Raw genomic sequence first — 19,126 nt, forward strand, 5'->3', positions numbered from 1 at the left:
GTGTGTGTGTATCTCAGTATGAGTGTCAGTGTGTGTGTATCCGTATATCCGTGTGTGTGTGTGTGTCTCAGTATCAGTGTGTGTGTGTGTGTCTCTGCCTCAGTATGAGTGAGTGTGTGTGTGTCTCCGTATCAGTGTGTTTGTTTCAGTATGGGTGTGTGTGCCTCTGCCTCAGTATGAGTGTCAGTGTGTGTGTTTGTTTGTATCTCAGTATGAGTGTCAGTGTGTGTGTTTGTGTGTGTATCAGTATCAGTGTGTGTGTGTCTGTTTGTGTGTCTCAGTATCCGTGTGTGTGTGTGTGTCTCAGTATCAGTGTGTGTGTGCCTCTGCCTCAGTATGACTGAGTGTGTGTGTGTCTCCGTATCAGTGTGTGTGTTTCAGTATGGGTGTGTGCCTCTGCCTCAGTATGAGTGTCAGTGTGTGTGTATCTCAGTATGAGTGTCAGTGTGTGTGTATCCGTGTATCCGTGTGTGTGTCTCAGTATCAGTGTGTGTGTGTGTCTCTGCCTCAGTATGAGTGAGTGTGTGTGTGTCTCCGTATCAGTGTGTTTGTTTCAGTATGGGTGTGTGTGCCTCTGCCTCAGTATGAGTGTCAGTGTGTGTGTTTGTTTGTATCTCAGTATGAGTGTCAGTGTGTGTGTTTGTGTGTGTATCAGTATCAGTGTGTGTGTCTCAGTATAAGTGTCAGTGTGTGTGTTTGTGTGTCTCAGTATGAGTGTCAGTGTATGTATTTGTGTGTGTGCCTCTGCCTCAGTATAAGTGTCAGTGTGTGTGTTTGTGTGTGTCTCTCTCAGTATGAGTGTCACTGTGTGTGTTTGTGTGTATCTCAGTATGAGTGTCAGAGTGTGTCTCAGTATCAGTGTGTGTGTGCCTCTGCCTCAGTGTGAGTGTCAGTGTGTGTTTCTCAGTATGAGTGTGAGTGTGTGTCTCAGTATTAGTGTGTGTGTGCCTCTGTCTCAGTATGAGTGTCAGTGTGTGTGTCTCAGTATCAGTGTGTGTGCCTCTGCCTCAGTATGCGTGTCAGTGTTTGTGTGTCTCAGTATCAGTGTGTGTGTGTCTCAGTATGAGGGTCAGTGTGTGTGTCTCAGTATGAGTGTGTGTGTCTGCCTCAGTATTTGTGTCAGTGTGTGTGTGCATCTGCCTCAGTATGAGTGTCAGTGTGTGTGTGCATCTGCCTCAGTATGAGTGTCAGTGTGTGTGTCTCAGTATGAGTGTGTGTGTGTGTGCCTCTGCCTCAGTATGTGTGCCTCTGCCTCAGTATGAGTGTGTGTGTGTGCCTCTGCTTCAGTATGTGTGTGTGTGCCTCAGTAAGAGTGTGTGCCTCTGCCTCAGTATGAGTGTGTGTGTGTGTGTGTGTGTGTGTGTGTGTGTGTGTGTGTGTGTGTGTGTGTGTGTGTGTGTGTGCCTTTGCCTCAGTATGAGTGTCATTGTGAGTGTATGTGTGCGTCTGCCTCAATGTGTTTTTTTTACCCTGTGGAGGCCAAAGTGTTTTGTTTTGTTTTTCCTGAAAGGGGCAAATGTTTTTGTTATAATTTATTCCTGTGGTGGCCAATGTCTTCTTTTTTTTGGGGGGGGGGGGGGGGGGGGGGGGGGCTGGAATGGAGATTGAAGTTTTGCCTAGGGTGCCAAGAAACCTTGCACCGGCCCTGGATATACCTAATACCTAATAGTTTATCAATGAATAAGGTCTATTCCACATTCTTTAGGGCAGGCATTCCCAACCACGGTCCTCAAGGCACACTAACAGTGCAGATTTTAGTGATATCCAGGCTTCAGCACAGGTTACTTAATTAGTAGCTCAGTTATTTTGATTTAACCATCTGTGCTGCAGCCTGGATATCACTAAAACCTGCACTGTTGGTGTGCCTTGAGGACCGTGGTTGGGAATGCCTGCTTTAAGGGGGGTACACACGGAGCGATAATTTAAGCAATCTGCCTAGATTGCTTCGATTTTCAGCAAGATCGCTCCGTGTGTAGCCTTAACAGCGATAGCGATGCGCAGCCGTGCAATCTAGCGGGTCGCTCACTTCACCCGCTGGGTGAAATGAGCGCCCCCCCCCCCCCGTCGCCCCCCGCACACTCAGCACAGATCGAGATGTGTGTTGAGCGGTTCGCACAGCACACATCTCTCCCGCATCGGCCCGCCTATATGGGTCTTTAGGGAATGAATGGTGGCATTGCCTTGATGTTAAACATCTGAGGTTGGACATTGCTATCGTAATAAAGTAGTATGTAGGAAAACAATACTTAGACAGGAAGGTGGTTTATTACAATAACTCCCTGAACAATGAACATAACAGGAAAATAAATTTAGAAGTGAAGAGTGTGCAGTGACTGATACAATACACAGTAGTATTGCTTCCCCCACTAAAAATTGGAGTAACAATAAACTACAATGTGCATCAATGATGAATCAAAACCTAACCAGCAGTCACCAAGATAAAATATATATAGGGCCGTATTCAGGTTTGTAAGCAAACCAAAAAAGCACACTAATAGGCAAAACCATGTGCACTGCAGGTGGGGCAGATGTAACATGTGCAGAGAGAGTTAGATTTGGGTGGGGTGTGTTCAAACTGAAATCTAAATTGCAGTGTAGAAATAAAGCAGCCAGTATTTACCCTGCACAGAAACAATCTAGCCCACCCAAATCTAACTCTTTCTGCACATATTACATCTGCCCCACCTGCAGTGCAACGTGGTTTTGCCCATTAGTGTACTTTTTTTGGTTTGCTAACAAACCTGAATAACCCCTATAGACCATATTTAAAATTGTATAGCTATAGACAGGCAGAAATGTAAACTTCATGAATTAAGGGAAAATGCATATTTTAGACTAAGAAAACAATTTAAGAAGAGAACAACCATTTTGCCAGCATAATCACTGAGTGTTAATAGAGCAAACAGCTATTAACACTTTTTTCCTATGTAACATAGGGTTAACGTCAGAGAAATCAGAGTTTCTTCCAATGTTACGCTAGTACCTGAAAGGATATCAGCCTCTTCTTGTACCCCTCGATTTGATGGCCACTGACGTCAGTGAGAGCAATCCTTAAAATTACAGATTATACACGACACCATGTAATTAAGAATCACTCTCCGTTTATTGTTCATAACAATGGTATATAAGGCATCATTGTCTAGGGAGGGATTGGAATGTCCAGGGAGGGGTAGGCAAAAGTAAATACTTTATTGGTTTAACTTTACTGCATAGGAGGGGTAAAACAGGCTACATGGGGGGAAGTAGGATACAGCCTAGTACTTCATCTAGGGGTGGTGATTTCACACAGTTCCCAACAAACTATGGGTGGAGCTATATTCATTTTATGCAATGCAAGCTAAATCCAAGGCAAAAGAAAAAGAAACACTATTTACACAATGCACAATGACAGAGGAGATTTAACCCTTCAATCCCCTCTTAGAATCATGATTGTTATACGACATGATTCTTCTGTAGAGCCCCCTTTTTGTTTCTCCAATTTTTTAGATATTGAACATAATCATCGGGGCCTTTGCTATCAGAGGAGGTGATGGGGCTAGTGGTAACATCATAATACATCAAGACTGTGTCAATACCTTTAGATGTGAGTTTCTTTCCACAGGGAATCACACAATAAACTATGAGACCTATAAAGATTAAAGTTATTATTATGAATATACTTATTTGCACAAGAGCCTGTTTCCAATTTTCAATCCACCCAAAATATTGGCTCCATGGGTTATCAACACCTGAATTTTTCTTAAGTTCTATGGATAAGGTTTCTAATTTGTTTATGGCTAAAGTAACCTTACCATTGGGACCAGTGTTGTCAGGAATATATGTACAACAGCCTTCCACCTTACTAATGTAAACACATGTACCGCCTTTTTCTGCTAGAATCATGTCAAGGGCCATTCTGTTTTGAAATGTCATTTGGGAAGTGGCTTCTAGCTGTTCAGCTATACCTTTAAGAGCATCTTTGGTATCATTAACAAATCTTTGTTGGTTATAATATATATAATTAATCCAGGCTACGTTTTTATTTACAGTTACTATAGGGAACAATGATTCAAAACCCGCAGCCACTTCATCTCTAGCTTTGAACTCATTTGGAACACCTCTTGGGACCCCTATAGCATCAATGTATACGTGGGGGTCAAAGCTACCTCCTGGGAGTGCTCTTTTCTTTCGATTAGCAGGAGTATTAGAGGGAGGAGTGGGGTCATCGGTGATCATTAGGAGTGGCATTATGACTTTGGCCAGGGCACACTCACCATACCATGGTGTGTCTAATTTAGTTCTAAGCTTCATATCCCCACATATATAATAAATGTCACCTAATGATCTAGTTTGGTTGACTAAAACAGTTGTTCTTTTATTTGCACAATACCCTGGTGGGAAGGTTTTTAAATTTCTCCCTGTGGTGGTGTTAGATGTATAACAGGTATAGTTTCCAGGATATATGGTTATGGTGCTTCCTGGGTTGGGATTTTTTGACAATATGGGATATTCCCTTTTCCACATTTCGCACTGACTGTCATTTGTTTTGGTGTCATTAAAAAGGCTGAAAAAACAATTTTCCTGTTCTAGGGGTATATTAAGGGGCACTGTACCTAGGTGGGGCCTAGATTTGCCACAGACATAACAGTTACTTTTATTATGTTTGCTAGCACTATACTTCATCCATTCTAACCAGAAATTGATGTCAGAGAAACCAGTTTCAATAGCTAGGGTGTCTTTAAAGGTGGGATTGTTAACGGCCATCATATCCTTGAAGGTGGTTATATGAGGTTTCAAGAGGTTGGGGCGTGGTTTAGGGGGCTTGAGCTGGGCATACTTTTCATTGTTAAACATATCCTGTAACAAGAATGGTGTAAGGGATGGGTTTAAAAAAAAGGATTCACCTAGGACATAGGTGCCTGCATCAGTAGACTGGGGATGTTTTATGCTTAATATGAATTTACTATCACATCTGTTTTGTCTATGAAGGGTAAGACGGGTAAGCAGGGACTCACCATATTTGTCTTTTCTTGAGAGAGCCTCTTTGGGCTGGTATCCATAACTATGGCCAGAATTCCATCCCACTGATCCCCAATACGCACATTTATTTCCCCAATATTTACTAGTAACACAAATATAGGCTTCAGTGGGGGTATTACGTGTACCATACTGATCACACTGCCAGGCATAATGTTTGTTAAGACAGGGAGCAATGGTACAGAAATCTATTTTATAGGCGGCAACCTCAGTATTGGAGGAGTTATACCAAAATGTGTAGGTGCCGGATTTTTGTGTAATGTCTACTTCAGCTGTAGCTTGGCAAGTGAGGACCATTAGGATTATCAACATAGTCCCCAGGATAGAGGTAGGGGACAGGTTCCTCATCCTCCTCTGTTCTTCTGTCTTCGCTAGGTGGGAGGTCAGGGCTGTCTGCCCCCGTTTGTACCTCGCTGGAATCACTTGCTTCCCTCTCTAGGTCTGGTCTAGGAATCTTTTTCACTCGGGATGCATGGATCCAGGTGGGGCTTTCCTCTGTCAGGACTGCTGTTCTGGTTACTGCTACGACCTCTGTCTCTGGACCGTAGGTAAAGTCTCCTGGGCTCTTGTTCCTGGGGAGCACCTTCACCACGACTCTGTCTCCGACTTTAAAGGGGTGTGTAGGTTCCTGTGGATTCAAAGGGTTTTTACAAACAACCTCATGTTCAATTTCATTCAGTTTTATTATCAGGGACCTGACATACTCTTCTCTGATAAGTTCTAGATCTCCCTCCTGTATTACTAATGGTTTCTTAGCCCAAGGTGTAGGGAAGGGCCTACCCATTAATATTTCAAAGGGGGAGTAACCCAAAGTCTTTTGTGGTGTCATTCTGATCTCTGCTAGGATAATAGGAAGGACCTTCTTCCATTTATGGAAGGTACCCCCTGTGGCCTTCCTAAGCTTGTCTTTGAGGGTCCTATTCATGCGTTCTACGACCCCTGAACTCTGCGGGTGATACGGGATGTGGAACTTCCATTCCACCTGCAGGGCCTTTACCAAGGCCTGTGTAATTTTTGCTGTAAAGGCGGAGCCTTTATCACTATTGATTTGCAATGGGCACCCCCATCTGGGGATGATTTCCTGAGTTAGGATCCTAGCAACTGTCTTTGCATCCTCAGATTTAGTGGGGAATACCTCTGGCCATCGAGAGAACATGTCTACAATGACCAGGGCATATTCCTGTTTACCAGTACCTGGGATATGGGTGAAGTCAATTTGCAGGTGTGTAAAGGGTGTGGTGGGGTATTCAAGATGCTGATGTTTTGCCTTGTCAGGGTTGTTGGGGTTGTTTCGCAGGCAAGTGATGCATCTGCTGACATACTGATCTACTAATGACTTGGCATCCGTGACATAGAAATCATTACGTAAGAGTAAGGTAGTTGTTGCCTTACTGTGGTGTCCTATGCCATGGTAGTGGGCAATAAACAAGGGTGCACTGGACTGGGGTATACAAGGTTTCCCCTCTTTGCAGATTAATCCTGTTTTAGGATTCTTCTGCAAAACTGGGTAAGTCCAGTCAGCTAGGTCGGCATTGGAGGCTGAGGCCTGTAACTGGGTGATCAGGTAATGGTTGTCGAGAGCTGGGGGGGTCATGATGGTCATGTGGGCCTGAGTGATGGGCTGTGAGGCTGCATGTTTGGCAGCAGAGTCAGCAAGGGCATTTCCAAGGGAGACTGCATCCTTCCCCCCGGTGTGTGCCCTGCAATGGAGGATTGCAATGTCAGAGGGTAAGGTTATGGCATGCAGAAGGTCAGAGATGAGTTGGGCATGTGATATGCCTTTTCCATCAGCTCCAAGGAAACCACGGCGTTGCCAAATGACCCCATGGTCATGCACGACGCCGTACCCGTATTTGGAGTCAGTGTAGATGGTGACTGGTTTATTCCGGTAAAGGTGACAAGCCCTTGTGAGAGCAATGAGCTCTGCAGCCTGTGCTGACTGGTAAGGAATGGGCTGTGCTTCCAGAATAATGTCAGGGAGAGTGACAATAGCATAACCCGCTTGGTACGTGGTGTCATTGGGTCTGCTACAGGAACCATCTACAAAAATGACATCCGCGTCGGGGACAGGGACAGGGGACATGTCCAGTCTGGGGGATGTTTCTGACTCAATGGAGGCTGAGCAGTCATGGGGTTCAGGAGGGTGGTCTTCAGGACCTTTGAGCCCCAGGAGAGCGTTGAGAATGGGTGCAGGACCTGAAGAGTTGGTGGCATACTTAATGGTGAGGGAGGGGTTGTTCAAAAGGAGAACCTCATATCCACTAAGGCGCTGAGCTGACATGTGTTGTGTGTGTAACCCTTTTAAAATGGTTAGAACATCATGAGTGGTGTGAAGTATTGTTGTGTGGCCTAGGGTGAGTGTGGTGGCCATTTCAGTTACCATTGCACAGGCTGCAAGTGCCCTGAGGCAAGCAGGCATACCTTGCACAGTGACAGGCATTACTTTGGAAAAAAATGCCACTGGGCGCAACTTTCCTCCATGAAACTGTGTGAGCACCCCCGCCATGGTTTTACAATTGTCCCTTGCAAACAAATGAAAAGGTAGTACATAGTTGGGGAGGCCAAGTGCCGGACTTTTCATTAACATACACTTTAAGCTTTCATATGCAGTTAACATTTCTTGTGACCATTGTACAATATTAGGTTTGTCTTTCAGTGTGGCTTGTCTCAAAATGTTATCATAATAGGAACAATCAGATATCCACTGTCTGCAGTAATTTACCATACCCAGAAAAGACAGCAGTTCTCTCTGGGTAGTTGGGGTGACCAGGCCCAATACAGACTGAATGCGCTGTGGACTGACTTTCCTTTCCCCCTGAGTGAGCACAAAACCTAAGTAATCCACATGCTTCTTACACCATTGCATTTTTGTTTTGGACACCTTGTGTCCACATTCACAGAGCCAGTTTAACAGTGATATACCATCCTCCCGGCAGGCCTCCTCAGTTTGACTACAGAGCAGCAGATCATCTGCATACTGTAGCAGGACTGAACCATGGTGAGGTTGCCAGGGCCCCAATGTGGCCTGGAGTACAATGCTATAGACAACGGGTGCGTCAATATAGCCCTGGGGTAAACGACACCAGGTGAGTTGCTTGCCCTCAAAAGAAAATGCAAAAAGTAACTGTGTCTGTGCATCCACTGGAATGCTAAAAAATGCATTTTTTAAATCAATCACAGAAAAAATTGCAGCATCTGCAGGGATAGCTGAAATGAGTGAGTTAATGTCAGGTACAATGGGTGCTATGGGCACAATGAGTTGGTTAATTGCCCTGAGGTCTTGTACAAACCTTACACTACCATCTGACTTAGCAACAGGGTTGACTGGTGTGCAGTAAGGTGAGATTATGTGTCTGAGAATGCCTTGTTGGAGAAACTGTTGTATCATTGGTCTAAGACCTTCAACCTTCTCTTGTGACAAGGGGTATTGCTTTTGATAGACAGGTTGTGTGTCAGGTTTCAGGGTTGCTCTATATGGTGTGCAAGGAATGAGGCCAGTGTCATAGGGACCCTCCGACCATAGAGCAGGGTTCACTTTGTCAAAATCAGGTGTAATGTCTGTTGCCTCCCACACCGGTAGGTGTGGGGACTCGACCTCCAGGCCACTGCTAGTGGGTGAAGGGAGAATGGAGATTTCGAGTTTGCTAAGAAGATCCCTTCCCAGAAGATTAATTGGACATTCAGGTATTACAGTGAAATTGTGTTTACCCATATACGTGCCTCCCGTGGTTCTGACACTAAGGGCATCTGTCAGGTAAGCATCTGTGGGTATCCCATTGATTCCCATTGAAGGAGCAGTCTTTTCCAAATGACCATCGTACAGGTCGACACACAAAACACTAGTAGTTGCCCCGCTATCTACCAGGAAAGGGATTGCTCTCTTTCCTATAATCAAGGTTAGTAGCGGTGGGTCCTTCCAGTGTCTGGTGAGTTGGGCAAAGGCTGGGATACCCTCCTCCGGGCCCCGTCAGTGGGAGGGGTCCTGCCAGTCAACTCGGAATCGGACATGATCCTGAAAGGGGTTGTTGTGTGACTGTCGGGGATGATCCCGGGAGGGAGCCGGAGCTTGGGGCTGTCGGTGGTTTTGTGGGGGACAAGGGCAATCCCTTGCCCAGTGATCGTCCCTTCCACAGTTGAAGCAGGAGGTTTGTTTCCTGCTGGCAGAGTCAGGGGGGTGGGGTGGCCTGGCTTGTGGGTTTTGATATCGGGCTGGATTGCGGGGTGGGCCAGTAAAGTGCTGCTGGCGTCTATCTCCCCGGTTTCTGTGATTTTGGTAATTATGAGTTGGGGCATTCTGCAAGGGTTTTTTAACATCAAAGCATCCTGCAGCTTCCTTTTCATATAAGTGCTTTTCAAATTCCTTAATATTATCAGAGGTCCAGGAAGAAACACCTTGCTTAACAGGGACCATAACAGATGGCAACAAGTTATTTACAAAGGTAGAAATTAGTAAATGGTCTGTATCTACAAGAGTAAGACCTGCATCTTCAGACCAACACTTTTTAAACCTCTTCCAAAACTCAGTGACAGTTTCAGTGGGCTTTTGTTTACATGCTACGGCAATAGGAAGAGAAGCTCGGGTTTTAAAAATCTCTTTCATATGGGTCTCAATTTCCTTCCACATCTCCGTTACACCGTCCCCAGTATTGAGAGGGTAGCGAACGGCATCGTTAAGGGTGGTAGGAGTGTTTATGGTGGGAATCTTTTTCCAATCCCACCCGTTGTAATGGTCTATAACCCCATCTATGATCAGCTTCATATCTTCTTGAGTATAGCTGCGTCCTGTGCAAGCCTTTTTCAAGTAAGCTATGCAGCCGTCAGGTGCAACAGTGGGTTTGGGACAGTTCTTAACAATTCTGTCTAAATCCTCTATTTCAATGGGTTTCTTTAACAACTGATCCCCTACTGTCATAAAGGGCAGGTGCTGGGTGGCGACACTGCTGGCATCAGCACTGTTTTCAAGGAAACCAGTGCCGGATCGCGTTATGGAGGGGGTAAGAGGGTGGTGAATGATAACAGTTGAGTCAGCGTTACGGCGGGAGGTGATTTGTTTGTTAGGAGTAGGGGCACTAGGGGCGGGGGTGGTTACGTCTATGTGGAGGGTACTGTCAGGGGGGGCTATTCCTCCTGAGCCTCCTTCTCCTTCCCCTTCCCCTCCTCCCCCTCCCCTTTGCATCGGCATTCGTGACAAAGCAACTGAGCTTCCTTCTCCTTCCCCTTCCCCTCCTCCCCCTCCCCTTTGCATCGGAATTCGTGACAAAGCAACTGCAGCTAACAGATCTGTGTCTTTTAAGGAGGGGTATAGGGGATTGTAAGGCGGGGGAGAAGAATTTTTCAGAAACTTGTTGCTTCTAAATTCCTCAGCTTTATGCAGTCTGGAAGTTACAGATTTTATTCTACGCTGTTTCTGCTTGATATTCTTGTCATACCAATGAGGTGCTATCGTGAGCCATTGCTCTCCTCCAGCACGCATATATGTCATGTCCCATTGTGGGTCATGATCGTACCATGGCCAGGCTTCCTTGTCTTCCAGACAAAGACCTTTGACCATGTCCATATAAAAGGGATAATTAATACCGTCACGGGGGAATGGACTGGGGCTGCCAACTTTCTCTGTCCACCCCGCTAAGTTATCCACCCAAGGGTTAACTAAATAATAATCTGTGGTGGAGTTACGGGCAACATATTCCTTACATGTTTCTCCTGGTAAAGGTGGGGGGTAAATGACTGTCTTACTCTGACCCCCTCCCATAGTAAAGAATACAATCTACACCAGCTTTCTACGCAATTTCTACAACAACTTATAACAACTGTCTATGCAATATCACAACAAAAATGCAGTTTAAAAAAAAACCTTCTATACAACTTCACAACAAAAAGACTTTCTATGCAATTTACAAAAACTTTCTATGCATGCATTAGTTAACACCAGTTAATTAGTCATTGACAATATCACAATATTATCTGTATAATGAGAACATGAAATCTTTTGACGGGTACGCTTACCTTCGTACAAGATGTCAGAAAAAATACAGCGTTTTAAACAGGAAGCAAGAAAAGTGTTTTGAGTAAAGATATCTGGCAGACGAAAACTTACCAGCCGTCTGGACCAAACATAAGAACTTATCACACTACAAGCATACAAGAATATAGGCGATCAAATCGGGGTATTTTCTACGTTACGTATAGACCCCAGGTCTATTTTTTAAGTATCCCAGATACTAACGTCTTTGGAGAATTGCGCTTTTCTCAGACGTATCTTTAAGTCCCAGACATTAAAGATTATATGGTATCCCTGATACCTGTTTTATGGCTTTACATAAAACTACGTAATATTAAGTCCCGGACTTAAATATTACCTTGTCACGTGTTCCCGGAACACGGAGCGAGTTCAAATTCAGTGTTTGAACGCAATCCCTTACGGAAAAGACAGACAATGAATTCTCTATCTTACCGATTCGGGGGCGATCAACTGAATCCAGGACTGAGCCCCCACTTGAAAGGATATCAGCCTCTTCTTGTACCCCTCGATTTGATGGCCACTGACGTCAGTGAGAGCAATCCTTAAAATTACAGATTATACACGACACCATGTAATTAAGAATCACTCTCCGTTTATTGTTCATAACAATGGTATATAAGGCATCATTGTCTAGGGAGGGATTGGAATGTCCAGGGAGGGGTAGGCAAAAGTAAATACTTTATTGGTTTAACTTTACTGCATAGGAGGGGTAAAACAGGCTACATGGGGGGAAGTAGGATACAGCCTAGTACTTCATCTAGGGGTGGTGATTTCACACAGTTCCCAACAAACTATGGGTGGAGCTATATTCATTTTATGCAATGCAAGCTAAATCCAAGGCAAAAGAAAAAGAAACAATATTTACACAATGCACAATGACAGAGGAGATTTAACCCTTCAGTACCCAGTGACGGACTGGGGCATGAAGGGCCCACTGGGGAAATACAGTGGTAGGGGCCCATATTTAGGGGTGTGGCGAATCTCCAGAGGGGTTGTGGCCAGCCCCCACAGAGGATTGGCTACCCATTCTAGAGAGCACGGTCTTGGCCCCTTGATAAATATATATAGCAAATACTGCTAGTGTATGATAATATACCAGATTAATACAGCAATGCACACCTTAGTCCTGTGCAGTATAAGTTAACATATGTATGATGCAAGTGCTCAGTCTGGAACCTGATCCCTAGAGGAGGTGTGTGTCCCCCCTCCCCCCAGGCAGTGGGGCCCATCAGAGGTTTCCCCTGTATTCCTGTGGGCCAGTCCAACCCTGCTAGTACCACAGTTTAACATGTGAACTGTAAGCAATTTACTAAGCATCGAAAAGCAAAGCGTTATGCTATGCCCAGCAATGGTGAGCTGGATGTTGACTGGGGCTTCCAGAGCAGCCCGGCCTGATAAATCACTATGGTACCACATTCTGTGCAGCAATAAGAATGTTAATTACCATAGCACTAGAATAAATAGACCCCTTTATTTTGCTGCATTTATAGAATTGCAATGTACAGTAAGTGGATGACTCATTTCCAAATAATTCTGAGTTTTTAAAGTACAATATTTGTAAGTCACTACCTGTTTAATAGTAATAAGAGAAAATAAATCAGTAAGGTATAATTTGTAGAAACTTTTTTCATTGATCTTCAAATTTATCCTGTGGGTAAATTAAACAGAAAAAAATAAAATTTGGCGTGCTAAAAATATAAATAAGATTTACCATACAATAATAAAAATTATAAAAAATGACTGCTGATCAGGGTATACCAGCAATCCCTATATTAAAAACGGGTGGTCTTCTGTTTGCCGGCGGTCGGGCTCCCGGCGCTCAGTATACCGGCGCCGGGAGCCCGACAGCCGGCATACCGACAATTATTTTCCCTCGTGGGGGTCCACGACCCCCATAGAGGGAGAATAAAATAGTGTGGCGCGCGTAGCGCGCCACCGTGCCCGTAGCGTGGCGAGCGCAGCGAGCCCGCAAGGGGCTCATTTGCGCTCGCCAAGCTGTCGGTAAGCCGGCGGTCGGGCTCCCGGCGCCGGGATGCTGGTCGCCGGGAGCCCGACCGCCGGCCAGCCGTAGTGAACCCTTAAAAACTACCAATAAAAAAAACAAAAAACAACAGTAACAAAAAGGAATTTTAAAAAAAGTTTCAAAAACTTCTAAATAGAGGGATATGATATGAGCTTAAGGGAGATCAGTCTGTATGTCCTATCTATCTATCTATCTATCTATCTATCTATCTATCTATCTATCTATCTATCTATCTATCTATCTAGTTGGTGTAATGGTTAATTAATATAACTGCATCATAGCACTGAGGCCTTTAGTTTGATTCCCACCATTGCCCTAACTGTGTGAAGTTTGTATATTCTCCCTGTGTTTGCATGGGTTTCATCCAGGTATTCTGGTTTCCTCCCATACTCCAAAAATGTACTGGTAGCTTAATTGTTTCCCACCAAAAAACCTTAGGATATATATGTGTGCGTGTACATGTGGTAGGGAACATTTAGGTCTATTTTTGAAGCAGTGATAAAAATGGAGAAGTTGCCCATGGCAATCAATCAGCTGCTATGTATAATTTTATAGAATGCACTTGCTAAATGTTACTTCAAAGCTGATTGGTTGCCAAGAGCAACTTCTCCGCTGGCTCATTTCTCCACTCTTTTCACTGCTTCATGAATAGACCCAAGGGACTGATGTGAATGGTCAAATATTCTCTGTGAAGGCCTCTGGAATATGTATGCATTATATTAAATACTGGCAGAGACGTAACTGTGGGAGGCAATGTAGTCAGCTGCCACCGGGCTCCTGCTTTGTAGAGGGGCACCTCTCCCCTGTGTGTTCAGCAAGACCATGCAATTAAGTTAATTAATAGCCACCGCTATCTCTTTCTCCTTGCACCTTACACCACACCATCTTTATTATAGATACACATTTTACAAGTGTCATACCCAGCAGTGGCGGATCCAGGGGGGGGGGGGGCACTCGGGCCCGTGCCCCCCTGTCATTTGTGGCCTTCTGTCCCCCCCCGGAGCCGCACAGGGAGATGACGGGCGCCCGCTGAGATTGTGTTACCAGCGGGCGAGCGTCTCCCTGCACAGCGGCAGCCGGAGGCAGGAGCTCAGTACTGAGCTCCGGCTTCCGGCGCTGTCACTGTGCGCCGTGCGCTATGGGAGAGACGTCAGTCATGACGTCTCTCTCATAGTGCTGACTGAGGAGCGGACGCCCAGGGAGGAGGACTGCAGCGGCCTGGAAGCGGGAACGGGGCTCGGTAAGTATGTTTTTTTCTTCCTTACTGCAGCGAGGGCATCTACTGGGGGCAAACTACGGGGGACATTACTACTGGGGGGGCATCAACAAGGGGCATTACTACTGGGAGGGGGCATCTACTGGGGGCATTACTACAGGGGGGGCATCTATTGGGGCAAGTTTGTAGGGGGCATTATTACTGGGGGGTCATCTATTGGGGGCAGCTACTGGCGGCATTATTACTGGGGGGAATCTACTGGGGGGTCATCTATTGGGGGCAGCTACTGGGGGACATTTTTACTGGGGGCCATCTACTGGGGGCATTATTACTGGGGGGCATCTACTGGGGGCATTACTACTGGGGGGTCATCTATTGGGGGGCAAACTCCTAGGGGGCATTACTACTGGGGGCAAACTACTGGAGGACATTATTACTGGGGGGCATCTACTGGGGGCAAACTGCTGGGGGACATTATTACTGGGGGCAAACTGCTGGGGGACATTATTACTGGGGGGCATCTACTGGGGGCAAACTACTGGGGGACTATTACTGGGGGCCAACTACAAAGGTGCTAACTACTGGCGGCGTAACTACAGGGGCATTACTACTGGCGGCTTAACTACAGGGGCATTACTACTTGGGGGCTAAACTACAGGGGGGCCAAAGTACTGGGGGCTTAACTACAGGGGCCAAACTACTGGGGGATAACTACAGGGGCCAAACTACTGGGGGCATTACTACTGAAGGCTAAGTCACAAGGGGGCATAACTACAGGGGCTAAACTATAATGGGGCAAACTATAGGGGGGCATTACCACTGGGAGGCTAAACTAAAGGGGGGGGGTCAACTACTGGGGTCATAACTGTAGGGGAATTACCACTGGGGGCATAATGACTGGGGGCATTACTACAGGCAACATTACTACTGGGGGCAATACGGGCATTGCAAAAGGGGCACCACTACTATGGGGTCTATATAAGGGGCACTACCAGTACAGTGGACATTGCATAATGAGCGCTACAACTGTGGGCATTGTATAAGAAGCGCCACCTCACATGCACCGAAGCCGCACGTAAATGTACTTGCCCCTTCCATTGTGCCCCCCCTATCATTTTCTTCTGGATCCGCCCCTGATACCCAGGATAAGAACCCGTGACCTATTACACTGGAAGCAGACACCTTATGGATGAAGCCATTTGCACCTGTATAGGAAGCATGAGAATTAAAGGGGGGTACACACGGAGCGATAATCTAAGCAATCTGACCAGATTGCTTAGATTTTCAGCAACATCGCTCCGTGTGTAGCCCCCTCAGCGATAGCGATGCGCGGCCCCGCACATCGCTATCGCTGCTGCTAGATTGGCCTGCATGCAGGCCAATCTAGCGGGTCGCTCACTTCACCCGCTGGGTGAAATGAGCGCCCTCCCCCGTCTCCCCCCGCACGCTCAGCACAGATCGCTCTGTGCTGAGCGCCGGGAGAGATGTGTGCTGAGCGGTTCGCTCAGCACACATCTCTCCCAAATCGGGCCGTGAGTACTGGCCTTAACTATATGAAGTTACTTTTCTGACAATTACAATTAACTTCATATAATTAGAAATCTCATGCTTCCTATACAAGAGCAAATAGCTCAATCAGTAATGTGCCTGTTTCCAGTGTAATAGGTCATGGGTCCTAATGCTGGGGATGACACTTGTAAAATAATTGTCAGAGAAATAATCAGCATTGTGAGTGACTGAGCAGATCTATGTAGTGTGTGGCTGTACATTACATAGATCTGCCTAGTTGCAATGGTTTTGAACTAACAATTTTAAGTAGCTTATTTATATTCATCTTGCCTCCGGGCAACTGGGATGAACTTGTGCCACTGAATACTGGTACTACATAAAACTGTTAATAAATACATTTATGGTGTGCATTGACAAACTCTCATGTTTTTGGGCCAAAGCATTCAGTATTGTCATTTTGATCTGTATCAATTTATGTTGTTATTCCCGTTCTATGATATAAAATGTCAGAAGATAACACACAGGCGATAGAGAGCTCAGTCAAAGTCACTAAAAGTATAGATGGTGACACAAATCAATAGTTTTATTAAATGAGATTCAAAATGATTCATGTCATTTGTAATACACATGTAACCTAAAGCCCCGTACACACGGGGGAGATGTGTGCTGAGCGATCTAGTACACATCTCTCCCACTGCACAGCACACAGCGCGATTTGTGCTGAGTGAGGAGGGGGGGCAGAGGGGAAGGGCACTCACTTCACACAGCGGTGAAGTGAGCGATCTACTAGATTTGGCATGCATGCATGCCAAATCTAGAGTCAGCAATAGCAACTCACGGGGCTGCGCATCGCTATCGCTATGGGCATGCACACGGAGAGATCCATGCTTAATTTCTAAGCAATCTAGTCAGATTGCTTAGAAGTTAAGCATGGATCTCCCGTGTGTACACCCCTTAACAGTCCATGAGATCTCTTCTGTTGTATGATTTAATCTTCTTGGTATGGTCTTGCCTATTGTATTTCTTTTATAATGTGCGAATTTCATCCCATATGAAGTTCAGACAGTGTTGTTTTGGTGGCTCTGAAATTGTTAATTCATGGTGACAAGTGAGCACACCATGCAGGGTGATGTCACTTGTGATATGAATCATATGTACTTGATATTGAACCACCTTTAGCAAACAGCCTTCAGCGATGTGGCACTAATATCATTCAATGCGTAATATGGTGCTAAACTGAAGCACAAGGAAAATTCACTTTTTCCCTCGGGCTTGTTGTAGACAAACAAAAAAGCGAAACTGTCTGCTGAACATATTGTTTTCAGTACTAATCATGGAGCCTTTCAGTCTGCACTTCTCTGGTATTTTGTTCCTATCTAATATTTTTAATTAATTTAATTTTTCCATCATATTAGTACAACTGGCTATTTGGGGCTCGCCTACTGACTATCTCCTACTGTGACAAATTTCCTTCTGTCTGAAGGTCGCTGTGACTTCTGATCAGCCCATGAAAATATACGTTATTATAGCAGGCAATGCTTATATAACAACTTAGATTTCATGTCAAAATATTCATCATCATCTATTATGGACTCATTTGGTCGTTGAAGGTACTTCACCAAAAATTTGTTTATGTGGAAAAAATGAGCCAACCTCCAGATGATCTCACAGAGTAATTTGCTGCTTTAAATAGAAGATGGAGTAAAAATACTTGTATGAATAACCTAATTTCCCCTTTGCTGTTGAACAGACTTATGACTATTTCACAGAATTATGTTACTCCAAGGACAGGGATTTTTGATGAGGAAGAAAAAGAAAAGAAAAACAAGGGAAAAGTAACTCATGAGTATGTTCTATATGCACAGTATTGTGACCACAGGACATAGTTATAGCATAAATGGGATACTTTTCATATGAAGACTTAGATAACAGTCACCTCATTATAATAGAGAGCCATGAAAATACTTTCTTCTGTACTTACCAGCAGGGCCAGAATAAGGTTTGTGGGAGCCCCAGGCAGTAGCATGTCTTCTTTTGACATGAGGGGGAGCAACCATAGAAATATAGTCTCCCCAGGCACAAGTGCTTTCCTTGTGCCTCTTATAAGGAGAATAAACCCCCCCCCCCCCCCCCCCACACACACACACACACACACACACACACACACACACTACACCCCCAACTATATGACTTGTTTTTTGCGAAAGCAAAGTCGTGACCCCACTACATCATGTATGGGACACGCATGAGGCAGGCCTCGGAACAGTTAGCATTGGCAACTGTGGACTTGGGTCGGGATTGGGGCACCTCTAAAGGCGATTGAAACAGGTAGCTTTGGGGCATGAGTAGCAGTCCTGTAGGGGCCCCCAGATTTGCTATCAGTTCAGTCTTAAATCAGTGGGCAAGTGCCTATGGGGGCTATGTTTGTAGCTGTGCTGAGAATTGCCTCATCAAGGTCCTGCTGCCCGAGCGCACTGCCCCAAACAAAACATGTTATCGGGTTGGGACTACGTTACCAGCGGCCGGGATCCTGGCGGTCAGCATCCCGAATCAGGGATCCCGACGGCAGAATGCCGGCGGGGGGCGAGCAGAACAAATCCCCTTGCAGCCAAGCCCTTGCAGGCTTATCGGGGTTGTGGACACCCACAACTGGGAATAGTCCCTTCTAGTCGGCATGCCAACTGTCGGTATTTTGAGGCTTCGAGATGAAGGGGGAGTTACTGTGACCGTCAGTCACATAACTACATTCGATGTTATCAACTTCCCGGACCTTACATTTAATTGGGTAAGTGGGCATATCAGAGAGGCTGGTCTGCTTTCTTTGGGAGTTCTGGAGGGCTCCCCGAAATTCTGGAGTCTCTCAGAATGGCAGGCAGTGGTCTATTAGGCACAGATATTTATATTTGTTGACTTAAGAAACAATACATTTATTATTTCTACATTGCATATAATTGTATCTGGAGAGAAGCTTCATAATAAATCTGCCCAATGATATATACCCGGTTGAAAAGTACAGAAGAAAGTTAAAGCAATATATTTAGTGAAAGCTAAAGGAGGTCATATACAACCAAAAATAATTGTAGTTATTAGAAAGTGCAGAACATACATTCTCAGTAGCGTACACAGGGGAGGTTTCCGAATACTCATAAACATCCCTGACAGATGATCAGAGCCCAGCAATTCGTGGGTCAGTGGGGAGGGGTCAGGGACAATATAACATTAGAAGAATCATGTCATTTGTTCCTGCCCCCTCCTGAAAGACCCGCTAATCACAACATTTTGCCATGGAAGGGCAGGTCTAGTGACTAGGGGGTCTATTTACTAATCCTTGGATGGAGAT

The 19,126-nt window shown here is 45.3% G+C and overlaps 1 long non-coding RNA gene across 1 annotated transcript in view; it reads left to right on the forward strand.

Moving 5' to 3' along the window:
* Positions 1-19,126, forward strand: part of LOC134933107 (uncharacterized) — a 168,600-nt gene that overhangs the window by 93,748 nt on the left and 55,726 nt on the right. The gene's annotated exons all lie outside the window — the stretch shown is intronic.

Source organism: Pseudophryne corroboree, chromosome 6 (genome assembly GCF_028390025.1).
Source record: "Pseudophryne corroboree isolate aPseCor3 chromosome 6, aPseCor3.hap2, whole genome shotgun sequence".
In the NCBI taxonomy this organism is placed as follows: domain Eukaryota; kingdom Metazoa; phylum Chordata; class Amphibia; order Anura; family Myobatrachidae; genus Pseudophryne; species Pseudophryne corroboree.